The 11981-nt window shown below is 43.2% G+C and overlaps 2 pseudogenes; one reads left to right on the top strand and one right to left on the bottom strand.

The window, feature by feature from the left end:
• Positions 1 to 3277: 3277 nt before the first annotated feature.
• Positions 3278 to 5309, bottom strand: LOC130541883 (forkhead box protein K2-like; annotated as a pseudogene).
• LOC125282013 (forkhead box protein K2-like) overlaps positions 5308 to 11981 on the top strand; it is a 15452-nt pseudogene continuing 8778 nt past the window's right edge.

The raw sequence follows: 11981 nt of genomic DNA, 5'->3' as shown, positions 1-11981 counted from the left end.
ATTACCCCCCCTTTCTTTATCCCTTTCTTCTCCTACCGATCTTCCTAGTTCTTATGTTCCATAGATGAGAGAAACCATATGATAATTGTCTTTCTCTGCTTGACTTATTTCACTTAGCATTATCTCCTCCAGTGCCGTCCATTTATAAATAATACTATTTTTTATTATGTTATGTTAGTCACCATACAGTACCTCCCTAGTTTTTGATGTAAAGTTCCATGATTCATTACTTGCATATAATACCCAGTGGCCCATGCAATACGTGCCCTCCTTAATACCCATCACCAGCCTATCCCATTCCCCCACCCCTCTCCCCTCTGAAACCCTCAGTTTGTTTCCCAGAGTCCATAGTCTCTCATGGTTCATTCCCCCTTCTGTTTACCCGCCTTTCTTCTTCTCTTTCTTCTTCTACCAATCTTCCTACTTCTTATGTTCCATAAATGAGTGAAACCGTATGATAATTGTCTTTCTCTGCTTGACTTATTTCACTTAAGAAGATGTGGTCTATATATACTGTGGAATATTACTCAGCCATCAGAAAGAACGATTACCCAACATTTGCAGCAACATGGACGGGACTGGAGGAGATTATGCTAAATGAAAGCAATCTCTTGATTCTTTTCCTGATGTGTCTTCAGGTAGCAGATGCTCTTCCAGTTTTTGTTTGGAGAACACTGTTCCGGGAGACCAGAGTCTAGACCGGGCTCGGTCACACACTTTCTGTGTGACCATAAACAAGTTGTGTATCTTTCTGCAGCATCTGCTTTCTCTCCTGCAAAATGAATGGACAAAACAGGTACTATGGGTTCTTCTAGCTCCAAATTTCTGAGATGATAAGAATTTATTATCTTGAATCTCCTCCCTAATTAGACCTCAGATGACAGACCTTTTCAGCTGGAAATGAAGAGAGTAAGTGAATTGTATGGACGAACTACCCTTCCAGGGCCCTGGTGAAGTATTCAGCTGTAACATAGATTAAAAATTCTCTGTGCACACTGTGTTTTCTCTTCATAATGAAGGGAGCTGTGCACAAAGGAATAGGGTGGTAGGGTATTAATTTGCTTCTGCTCTGCTGGGTCAAATGACACGCAAGAGGTTAGGTGTTTGTAATCCAAACATGCACAAAGTTCAGGAAAGGAAGAAGCCTAGAGTTTGGTTACTTTGGACAAATTACAGGTCCATATGGACCACTTCTTAAGATGACCCAGAGGAGAATTCAACTTTTTAATGGTCCTCTTGCTCATGCCAATATCACATAAAGACCAGAGGTTGTCTCTAGAGAGCCATGATAAGTCTTGTCTCACTGATTACTCTATTGCTAAATGTTTCTCTGTGGTAAGGATAAGTAGTTAACAAAGGCATGTTGGATATTCCAGTGAACCTTCTGAAAACTGTTGTGGTTACAATGTGATTAACTTATGTAAGTGAATCAATGTGGCCAATGAACCAAGCTATGCACACAGAACGTATCCAGGAGGCGGAGAATCCCAAAGCTTAGTCACACTCAGGAGAGCAATGTGTAGTATTTAAAGGTGAATTCCAGAAGAAAAATGAAAAAAAGAACCCTGAGAATGATGTCTTTGATTCAAAAAGGCTCAACATGAAATGACAGTTGAAAGATGGTTCTAGAATTTGTACATGTTGCTTTCACATAGATTCCTGGAGCAAAAGTAAAAAATCCTTGCGTTTACGGGAAGCTGGTCAGCCCAAGAGGCTGTCCTCAAGCTTCCACTGTGTACATGGTATCCATCCTATCTGCAGTCAGCAAATGTCACCAACCCCTTTCTTGTGCCAGTTATTATGTCCCAGGGGCAGATGAATTTTACTCTGCTATGTAGAATAATAGATCGGAGGGGTGAGTGAGTTAGCCTGAGATTTAAAATCTACGTGATTGTTGGAAACAATTATAGAGGGGAAGGTCAGAAAGAGAGATTTCGTGTGAAAAGGATAAGTTAGATTTGGCTTGTTTCATAATAATCATATGTCTTGAGTATAGAGCATCAAATTTTTTCCATTAAGAGATCATTAGTTTCCTTCTTAGCCCTCACTCACTAGGAATATCAAAATCAGGGTCATTGTGGCACTTTTATATGAATTACAATTGGTTATGATATGGTTGCAATTACTGATTTTTGGGAAATAATGTTGCTTTACTACCATCAGGTGAAAAATCGGAACGGGGATCCACATCTGTAGGTGTGTGATGTGAATAGTTCTCCTGGGGTTGGGCAGTGCACACCTGTATGATCATGTACAGAGCCCTGTCAGAGGAGATAGTGATTTAAAAAGAAATGGCTTACCTACTTCCCCAGAGCTTTATCTTTGAAATGACTACCGGAGATATAGGTACTGCTAAGCGATCAAGGGAAGAGGGAAAGGTCTGGAAATGGGACTTTATGAGATGCCCAAGCAAAGAGAGAAAGTCAGGGAAGGGGAATAAAGAGGAAGAGACTGTGAAGTTTTAGGAGAATTAGTTTTGGGCAGTATCATGAGTGTCCTCAGGATTCATAATCATTAAGATGGAAAGCATTACCTTCTGTTTTGCTTTTTAGAAGAGTTTGTGTGGGATTGGAATTGATTCTTTAAGTGTTTAGTGTAATGCACTGTGAAGGCATCTGGGTCTGCGTTTTTCTTGCTGGGATATACTTTAAAAATATATTATTAGTAGTATTTTTTAGGAGGCTTGTTTTATTTTATGAAGTCAACACAAAGGAGCAAAGTCAACACAGAAGAACAACCAACAAAAAGTAGCAGGAAAGAGACCCAGTTAAGAGCAGATTCCCGAGTCCAGCAGTTCTTTCAGTCATGGTTAACCTGGGGCCCAGCGTGGGGGTCCATCTGTCCAGTCTGTCTGTCCATCCTAGATGCATCTGGTAACACAGAAAACCTGCAGATGTCAAAGACCCCGTTATTTTGTAAAGAAAGTACACCTCAAAATATTCTAATTGCATGTGTGAACCACGAACTACTGTCTCATCTACCCGTGCCAGCCCCAAGGGTCCTGGGAGGGTGGTGGGGACTGTCCCTGCCTGTCCCAGCATCTTGCTGTGGAGTGACAAGCTGAGCTGGGGATGGGGAGACACTGCCAAACCAGGTTTTTTTGTCTGAGGTTTTGTTCAGGTGTGACTTCTGTCTTTTAGGAGTTTTGAGGCCACCTCAGTTGTGTGTTTTCAGTGCTGAGGTGAAGTCCAGCGGCCGGACCCTCTACCCACCGAGACAACGTGCTCCGAGTGTCGGTGGGAGGTGGTGTCTCCTTTTGGCACCACGGAGTTGAATATTAAAGTAAGAAAAGCTGTCGCAGTCGCTGGTTTTGGACACCTTTCTCCCTGCCGGCTGCCACACGCAGGGTGATGATGATGTTGTCGCCGCCGTCTTCCGTCTGGACCTTCTTCAGCTCCTGCTGTTCTGTCTTGTCGCCGTTCTGGCGCTTTGTGGGCAGGGAGGTCGACAACGATGCACGTGTTGCCATTGTGTCCAGAGGACTCGCCACATTGTTCACCTGGTTACGGCCAGCGGCAGGGATTGGCATCAGGTGAGTCCCGTTTCGTGGGACAGTTTTTGTTGGTTGCTGGTGCTGACCTAGAGGTGCCTGCTGCACTGTGGTGACCGTGTGGACAGGGGTGGTCTGTGGCTCCTGAATGATCCAGCTGGCTGTGCCTGCTGTGGCATGGTTAATGGCAGGAATAGGTTCCACTTTCACTTTTACTTCTTTGTGATCTCTATTGTCTTGCGACTCTGCCTTAGGAGGGGCCAGCACGGCCGCCTGAGTGACCAGAGCCTGGATGGCAACAGTGTACGTGCTTCCTGGGGCCAGGCCTGCCATACTGGTGACAGACACTGCGGGGATCTGTTGGGCGACGTGCGCCGTCTGCACTACAGGCTGCTGGGAGGTTGAGGTGGTCACGGGAGCAGCGACCGTGTAGGTGATGGGATCGATCGATCGTTGGTGGCAGCTGCCACTGCCCGGCCATTAAAACAGGCTGACGAGACAGAGGGGAGCCTGGTGCACCCTGGGCAAACCGTGCCTCCTGGATGATGGCCAGTTTAGGCTGTGAGGCACTGGGCTCAGGCTCCAGGGGGGCCAGTGAAACTTCCCTTGACAGGCTCTTGGGGGTCTGGGCACCACTGGCGAGTGCAGACAGCACTCCAGCGTGATTGGGAGAGGCTGGGCCACTTCTGGAGAAGAGGGGTCCCAGAGGGTTTCTAAAGCAAGGCATGCCCATGGACCATCTTTTCCTAAAAGCCTGCTCTATGAATTTGCTTTCAGAGGCAGGATCTATCCTCCAGAATGAGCCCTTTTGCCTGGTTCTTCCTGGGAACGTGTTACTATGATGAAATAAGGATTCAGAGAGAGATTGTGGTGAATTGGATTCGGCCAGCTCTTGTCTGCTGTCTTGTAGTATGGATAATTTTTAGCGATGTGAGTATAAATTCCATTTAGGGTAAGTTGCTTCTCAGGAGCCATCGTAGTTTTCTGTCCTATGAATTCTGCATAGGAATAAGGTGCTTTGAATCCTTCTTGGGGCTGTCTCCACCAGAAGCTTCCTTTTCATTTTCTGGCTGCCAGTTGTCGGCCATTCACTTGAGGTCAGCTGGTATCACCCTGCTCCCCGGGGGCTGGATGGGCAGGAGTTGGCAGCACTGGGTTCTGGTGGGGGAAGGATGGGGGCTGATGAGGGAAGGGGGCCATGGCGTTTGGAATGTGGATGGTCAGGGCCAAGATGTGGGCCTGCACAGGCTTCACCCGGGACCTGGGAGCCTCCTACTTCTCCGTCTTCTCACCGGACGGGGCAGTGAACGGGATCCTGAGATTTGTGCTCGGGAACCTGGAGGTGCACACGCGCGGCCGTTATCCGGTGGTGCCCTGCGCCTCTGGAACACGGCGTCCACCAACAGGGCAAACATCCGTTCTCACCGGGGCAGCGCAGGTAGAAGTCGCTGCTGGCATCAGGCCTGGGCTGGCCTGGAACGCTCTGGGGCGCCCAGCCATGGCCACCGCTGCCACTGCCCAGTGGGGGTGGAGGGAGGGAGGGCGTGAAGATCTCGAGGTGCTCCGCGAGATGAAGCTCAAGGGCAGGTGCTCACGTCAACCGAGGCCTGCAAGGAGTTGTGCGGGCTGGTCACCCAGCGCGTCTTCCTCAGGTACTCCAACACCTCCCGGCCCTCCAGGCGCGCCGTGGCCCAGCGGCCCCATGGGGACCCGCCACCTGCGCCCGGGCCGCCCCCTGGTGCCACGGCCTGCGGGAGGCTGGCCTAGCGCCCTGGGCCCATGAGAGCCAGGCCATCCCTGTCGCCGTCACCGCAGCCATGGTGCTGAGGGTCAGGTGAGGCCGCTGGCCGGGGAGCTCCAAGCCTGGGATATACTCTTTTTATTGCTCACTTGGTCTTTTCCCTTGTTACAGGTCTGTTCAGATTATCTGTTTCCACTTGAGTCAGGTTTGGTAGTTTGTGTCTTCTTAGAAATATGTCCATTTCATAGAGGTGACCTACTTTGCTGGCTGTTCATAACATTCCCTTATAATCCTTTTTATTTTTGTAAGGTGGGCAGTAATGCTCCCATTCCAAAATTTAATCATTTTAACGTTCTCTCTCTTCCTTCTTGGTCAGTCTAGTGAAAGGTTTGTCATTTTTGTTGATTTTTACAAAGAACCAACTTTTGGTTTTGTTTGCTCATCTCTTTTGTTTTATACTATTTCACTTATGTTTACTCTGTTATTTCCTTCCTTATGCTTGTTTTCGCCCCCTTATGCTTGTTTTAACTTTAGTTTGCTCTTTTTTTTAAGATTATTTATTTATTTATTTGACAGACATAGACAGCCGGCGAGAGAGGGAACACAAGCAGGGGGAGTGGGAGAGGAAGAAGCAGGCTCCCAGTGAAGGAGCCCGATGTGGGACTCGATCCCGGAATGCCGGGATCAGGCCCTGAGCTGAAGACAGATGCCTAATGACTGCGCTACCAGGCACCCCTAGTTTGCTCTTTTTACTTCACTCTTCCTGTACTGGAAAGTTAGGTTCTTGACTCGAGATTTTTTTTTAATACATCTGTAACTATATAAACACATCTGTAACTATAAACACTATAGGTGTTTGTTTACAGAGAGAAATTTGATGAGATGTACATAGACCATTTCGTAGATTCTGTTGAGTGTATTCCAAGGCATTCTGGCTGGCTACTCCCCATGAAATCATCAACATCTCCCTCTTCCTCCTTTCTTTTACCTTCCCCTCCATATCTGAATTCCTTTTTCTCCATTCATAAATGCGAGACTGTTTTTCATGATTTGGAGCATGTAACATCTATCATGGCTATAGTCTGCCGTATGTTTACTCTTCTGCAACGATGGAACTCCGCCAGGGCCTGGGACACTTGCTGCCTCCATATCGTTTTCTCCTCAATATCATCAAACCTCACGGTCTCTTCATCTTCACTGCAGAGGTGGATACATGTTGTATCATGTGTCGCTATCTCATTCCTTTGTATTACTGAACAGTATCCCACTTTATGGACATGCCACTTTGGTTTAACCATTTGTCAATGGATAGACTTGTTGGTTTTTTCCACTTTTTGGATCGTATGAATTATGCTGCCACGAATATGTACAAATTTTTGTGTGGACATATACTTTCCTTTTTCTTTGAGAGAGAGAGTGTGAGTCGGGGGGTAGAGGCTGAGAGAGAGGGTAAGGAAGAATCTTTTTTTTAATTATTTTTATTTTTAAATTTTATTTTATTTATTTTATAAATTAATTTATATTATATTTATAGTTTATCAATTAATGAACATATAGTGTAATATTAGTTTCAGAGGTAGAGTTTAGTGATTCATCAGTTGCATACAACACCCAGTGCTCATTCCATCAAGTACCCTCCTTAATGCCCATCGCCAGTTACCCCATCCCCCCACTGACCTCCCCTCCAGCAACCTTCGGTTTGCTTCCTATAGTTAAAAGTTTCTTTGGTTTGTCTCCCTCTCTGATTTCATGTTATTTTATTTTTCCTTTCCTTCCTCTATGATCTTCTGTTTTGTTTCTTGAATTCCACATATGAGTGAACTCATAGAATTGTCTTTCTGTGATTGACTTATTTCACTTAGCCTAATACCCTCTAGTTCCATCCACGTCATTGCAAATGGTGAAATTTCATTTTCTTTCATGACTGAATAACATTCCATTGCATATCTATACCACATATTTTTTTAAATTTTATTTTCTGAAGATTTCATTTGTTTATTTAAAAGAGAGAGAGAACGAGTGGAGGGAGGGGCAGAGGGAGAAGGAGAAGCAGACTCCCTGCTGAGCAGGGAGCCTGATGTGGGGCTTCATCCCCGCGCCAGACCCTGGGATCATGACCTGAACCCAAGGCAGACACCTAACCGACGGAGCCACCCAAGCACCCTGTACCACATCTTTATGCATCCATTTGTTGATGGACATCTGGGCTCTCTCCATAGTTTGGCTATTGTGGACATTGCTGCTGTAAACATTGGGGTGCAGGTGCTCCTTCGGATCAGTATATTTGTATCCTCTGGGTAAATACCTAGTAGTGCAATTGCTGGGTTGTAGGGTAGGTCTATTTTTAACTTTCTGACGAACCTCCATACTGTTTTCCAGAGTGGCTGTATGGGAAAGAATCTTAAGCACGCTCCACACTCAGTGCAGAGCCTGATGTGGGACTGGATCTCACAACCCTGAGGTCATGACCTGAGCCAAAATCAAGAGTCTGATGCTGAACAGACTGAGCCACCCAGGCGCTCCTAACATATGTTTTCAGCTCTCTTTTCAGTATAGGAGTGGCTCTGCTGGATTACGATAACTTGTGTCTTTAACATTTTGAAGAGCTGCCATTTTTTTTTTTTTTTTGCCAAAATGCCTTCCTCATTTTATCTTCCTACCAATAATTATTGAGGGTTCTAATTTCTCCACATCCTTTCTGACACTTGTCATTTTCTGTCTTTTTTATTACAGTTATCCTAGAGCATGTGAAGTGGTATCTTGTGGCTTTGCTTTGCATTTCCCTGAAGGCTACTAATGTTGAAGTTTTTCATGGGTTTACTGGCCATTTGTCTATCTTCTTTGGAACAATGTCTGTTAGAGTCCTTTGCCTATTCTTAAGTTGGGTTGTCTTTTTATTGAGTTGTAAGAGTTCTTTATCTATTTGGGGAACAAGGTAGACCATATACATTTAATGTGATTATCGATGGGGTTTGGTTTAAAACTACCATTTTGAATGAAACATGAGAGACTATGGACTATGAGAAACAAACTGAGGGCCTCAGAGGGGAGAGGGTTGGGGGAATGGATAGACCGGTGATGGGTAGTAAGGGGGCACGTATTGCATGGTGCACTAATGAATCATCGAACTTTACATTGGAAACCGGGGATGTACTGTATGGTGACTAACATAATATAATAAAAAATCATTAAAAAAATAAATAAAACTACCATTTTGCGATTTGTTTTCTATTCTCATTTTCTTTTATGTTTCTATTTATCATTTGGATTCACTGAGCTTTTTTAGATTATTTTTTATAGTATTTTTTATTATGTTAATCACCATACAGTACCTCCCTAGTTTTTGATGTGCTGTTCTATGATTCATTACTTGTGTATAACACCCAGCGCACCATGCCATACGTGCCATCCTTAATACCCTTCACCGACCAGCCTATCACTGAGCTTTTAAAGAAAATGTCTTATTTCATCTCCAGTATTACCTTATTAGCCATGTCATTTTATTTTAACTGTTTGTCAAGCATTTAGAGAATACATCTTTAGTACAGTACATCGTCAAATAATGTTATACCACTGCCTGCATAATATAGGAATCTTTCCAACTTCCGTCTTCTTCCTTCCAGTCTTTTGTATGTTTTATTCCTGCATGTTATCAGTTCCACAATGCATTACTATTGTTTTTGCTTTAGGTAGTCACAGCTGCTTTTGGGAGATTGAAAACCCACTGGTACAAACATCTTGATATTTTTGCCTTATGTAAAGAAGTTATCTTATGTGGCCAATCTGTTAAGAACGGATTGTAATTTCTTGCTTTGAATTTTCCTGAAACAGCAGAAAAGACAAATGAGGTGTTGAGTCAGATATTTCTGGAAGCTTATTGAGTTCCAGGCCGCCTGCTGGGCATTCTGGGAGCCCGTGGATTGATAGCAGTTCATTTAGGATTCATGGGTGAGGTTTCATTTGTCAGTGGACTTCGACTCTCTGGTGGATGTTGCAGTGGTTAGTACAGTGGCAGAACAAACTGATGTCCTGCTAATTGCCAAAGGTTTGGAACTCTGTCTCTATTTGGAGGCTGCTGGTTTTATTGTCTACTTATTAAATTGCTAAATGACGGAGATTAATAACAGGAAATTCATTGAAATGGAAAACTCGTAATAGTACCCCTGAGTATTCATTGATGGCAAATTCCATTCTAGTCATCCAGTGATCACTTCAAAATCCTGTGTCAGGCAGAGGCAGATAAAAATCCCAAAGCTTTCAAGACTGCAATTTACCCTGTGTAAAATGGTGTGCTCTAGGATTTTCCATCCTGGGCTTCTGTAACAGGGTATAAGAGGACAATTGAATCAGGAGGAAGTACAGAGTAAGTGTTTGATGTCAGTGGGAAGTCTCTTTTAAACAAGCAAGATAAGTCTGTGAGGTAATGTGACTGATTTTACATTGGAGAATATTGCTTTGGCCTTTAAAAGAGAACCAGAGTTTAATAGAGTCAGCTGTTCTGACTGGCATGAGATAATATCTCACTGGGATTTTGATTTGTATTTCCCTGATGTTGAGTGATGTTGAACATTGTTTCATGTGTATGTTGGCCACTTGTATGTCTTCTTTGGAGAAATGTCTGTTCATGTCTTCTGCCCATTTCTTGACTGGATTATTTGCTTTTGGGGTATTGAGTTTGATAAGTTCTTGATAGATTTTGGATATTAACCATTTATCTGATAAAATATTACAAAATTCTTCTCCCATTCTGTAGGTTGTCTTTGGGTTTTGCTGAATGTTTCCTATGCTGTGCAAAAGCTTTTTATCTCGACGAAGTCCCAATGGCTCATTTTTGCCTTTGTTTCCCTTGCCTTTGGAGTCATGTCTACCCAGATGTTGCTGTAGCCAAGGTCAAAGAGGTTGCTGCCTGTGTTCTCTTCTAGGATTTTGATGGATTACTGTCTCCCATTTACATCTTTCATCCATGTTGAGTCTATTTTTCTGTACGGTGTAAGGAAATGGTCCAGTTTTATTCTTCTGCATGTGGCCTTCCAATTTTCCCAACACCATTTATTGCAGAGACTGTCTTTTTTCCATTGGATAGTCTTTCCTGCTTTGTCAAACATTAGTTGAGCATAGAGGTGAAGGTCCATTTCTTGGTTCTGTATTCTGTTCCATTGGTCTATATGTCTGTTTTTGTGCCAGTACCATACCATCTTGATGATTACAGCTTTTTAACATAGCTTGAAATCTGGAATTGTGATGCCACCAGCTGTGGTTTTCTTTTTCAATTTTCTTTTGGCTATTTGGGGTCTTTTCTGTTTCCATACAAATTTTAAGATTATTTTTTCCCTCTCTGAGAAAAATGTTAATGGTATTTTGATAAGGATTGCACTGAATGTGTTGATTGCTCTAGGTGGCATAGATTTCAACAATTATTTGTTTTACCAATCCTTAAGCATGAAATATTTTTCCATTTCTTTTGTCTTCCTCAATTTCTTTCATGAGTGTTCTAAAGTTTTCTGAGTACAGATCCTTTGCCTCTTTGGTAAGGTTTATTCCTAGGTATCTTATGGTTTTCCGTGCAATTGTAAACGGGATCTAGTCCTTAACTTCTCTTTCTTCTATCTCATTGTTTGTGTATAGAAATGCAACTGATTTCTGTGCATCGATTTTATATCTTGTCACTTTGCCAAATTCCTGTATGAATTCTAACAATTTTCAGTTGGAGCCTTTTGGTTTTTTCACACAGAGTATCATGTCATCTGTGAAGACTGAGTGTTTGTTTTCTTTTTTGCTTATTTGATGCCTTTTATTTCTTTTTGCTGTCTGCTGAGGCTAGCATTTCTATTACTACGTTGAACAACAGTGGTGAGAGTGGACATCCCTGTTGTGTTCCTGACCTTAGGGTAAAAGCTCTCAGTTTTCTCTGTGAGAATGTTATTTGCCTTGTGCTTTTCTTCCCTTTTTTAAAAATTTATTTATTTATTTATTTGACAGAGATAGAGACAGCCAGTGAGAGAGGGAACACAAGCAGGGGGAGTGGGAGAGGAAGAAGCAGGCTTCCAGCGAAGGAGCCTGATGTGGGGCTCGATCCCAGAACGCCGGGATCATGCCCTGAGCAAAAGGCACACGCTTAACGACTGAGACACCCAGGCACCCCTGCCATGTGCTTTTCATATATGGCTTTTATGATATATTCCTTCTCCACCTACACTGTGCAGACTTTTAATCAAGAATGGATGCTGTAATTTGTCAAATGCTTTTTCTGCATCTATTGAGAGGATCATATAGTTCTTGTCCTTTCTTTTATTAATGTGGAGTGTCATGTTGATTGATTTGCAGCTGTTGGACCACCCTTGAAGCCAAGGAATAAATTCCACTTAGTCATGGTGAATAATCCTTTTAATGTACTGTTGGATCCTATTGGCTAGTATTTTGGTGAAATTTTTGCATCCATATTCATTAAGAATATTGATCTGTAATTCTCCTTTTTGGTGGGGCCTTTGTCTGGTTTTGGGATCAAAGTAATGCAGGCCTCATAGAGTTTAGAATCTTTCCTTCCATTTCTATTTTTTGAAACAGCTTTAGAAGACTAGGTATTAATTTTTCCTTAAATGTTTGGTAGAATATTCCTCTGAAGCCTTCTGGCCCTGGACTCTAGTTTTGGCTTTGTTTGTTTGTTTTGTTTTGTTTTGTGTGTGTGTGGGTGTGTGTTGTGTGTGTGTGTGTGTGTGTGTGTGTGTGTGTGTGTGTGTGTGTTGCGATTTT

The sequence above is a fragment of the Ursus arctos genome, unplaced genomic scaffold (genome assembly GCF_023065955.2).
Source record: "Ursus arctos isolate Adak ecotype North America unplaced genomic scaffold, UrsArc2.0 scaffold_27, whole genome shotgun sequence".
Classification (NCBI taxonomy): Eukaryota; Metazoa; Chordata; class Mammalia; order Carnivora; family Ursidae; genus Ursus; species Ursus arctos.
The sequence above is the reverse complement of the archived record's forward strand: the minus strand, read 5'-3'. Positions and strand labels throughout refer to the sequence as shown.